This window comes from Monodon monoceros, unplaced genomic scaffold (genome assembly GCF_005190385.1).
Source record: "Monodon monoceros isolate NGI ecotype Baffin Bay Population unplaced genomic scaffold, NGI_Narwhal_1 Contig6199_ctg1, whole genome shotgun sequence".
In the NCBI taxonomy this organism is placed as follows: Eukaryota; Metazoa; Chordata; class Mammalia; order Artiodactyla; family Monodontidae; genus Monodon; species Monodon monoceros.
This window is the reverse complement of record NW_021701952.1, coordinates 1-1484: the sequence shown is the minus strand read 5'-3', so window position 1 is coordinate 1484 and position 1484 is coordinate 1. Positions and strand designations below refer to the sequence as shown.

General features: G+C 37.1%; 1 non-coding gene across 1 annotated transcript; it reads right to left on the bottom strand.

Moving 5' to 3' along the window:
* Positions 1-1078: 1078 nt before the first annotated feature.
* On the bottom strand, positions 1079-1175 carry LOC114890685. Its single transcript, XR_003792343.1, has one exon. It is a non-coding gene; the product is annotated as a Z30 small nucleolar RNA (small nucleolar RNA).
* Between the last annotated feature and the right edge of the window lie 309 nt (positions 1176-1484).

Genomic DNA, 1484 nt, shown 5'->3' with positions numbered 1-1484 from the left:
TTTTTTTTTTTTTTTTTTTTTTTTTTTTTAGCGGTACGCGGGCCTCCCGTTGCGGAGCACAGGCTCCGGACGCGCAGACTCAGCGGCCATGGCTCACGTGCCCATCCGCTCCACGGCATGTGGGATCTTCCCGGACCGGGGCACGAACCCGTGTCCCCTGCATCGGCAGGCGGACTCTCAACCACTGTGCCACCAGGGAAGCCCCTACCTTTGATTTTTTGAGGCATTCTGTATTAACATTTTGCTTTTTTTGCTAACCCAATATTGGAGAGAAATCCTCTCCTCCAACAGCAAGAATTCAATCTTGAGTGAAATACCTTATTTCTCAAGTGAAATACTGCACAAACACTTAAGTTGCCACCGGATTGGCAGGGTTAAACATACAGGTTAAAAACATACGGGTTAAAAAAAAAATCGTTACTACAAGAGGAAGGATGAAAATGATTTTTAAGTGCCTCTGCTGAGACAGGTGTTGTCCAATACAACTCATTTCAGCAATTCAAAGCACATTTTCTGATAGCACTAAGATAATAGAACTAAATTTTGAAATAGAATATCCTATAGATTTTAAAATATTAACACTTTTATGTACCATGAGAAGAATATAATGGATATTTGCAAAAATTCTTATTAAACCACAAGGTTTTACCAGAACAAATACCATAGTTAAGTAAACTTTTTTTTTAATTTAAAAATTTTTTAATTTGTTTCAAAGTTAAACCCAAGACACACTGACTTCACAGGAAATCCAATGAGAAATGTTTTTCTAGGCTGAACACCTGTTTCCCCTTAGTCTCCCCCCAAAAAACATGTACATGTTAATTACTTTCATTTTACAATCACTGCTAAATAAACATTTTTAATATAGTAATGAGTCAATAAGGGAACCGAACCAGATTCAGGACTGAAATAATGCAGTTTTCCATGAAGATATCAAAGCCATATTTTTTACCTCAACCTACAAAGAAAAACAGGAAAGTATCAGTAATTCAAAAGAATATTAAACACTCTTACACATAATAAAACCAGTATCCAAATAGGCTAGAACATACCAATGTGGAAAAACCACAACCAGAATCAGCTCAGAGAGAAGATTAAGGGGTCATACCCTGGTCAATGCCAACACTGAAGCAATGGCAATACCAGGTCAGACTATACTTCACTCATCATTGCATCATTGCTTTTCACCTCCTTGTATTATCTAAGAGCAGCCCAACACCCCATTTTCACATCCAAGAAAACTTAGGTTTACCCATGAGAAAAAAAGACTTCTTTTCAGGTAAGTTGCAACCGTGGGCTTTCAATATTTGATCTTCTACTATTCACCCCAAGCAACTCTGCTGTACAAACATGCAAACTTGAACAAGTTTTGTTTTGGAGGTGCTTTTTAAAAATTTTTGTAATACAGAGTAGAGTGGAGAAGCATTTACAGTTCAAAAAAACATTTCTTGTTTTAGTGAGTCCAAACACCATGCATGATAAAA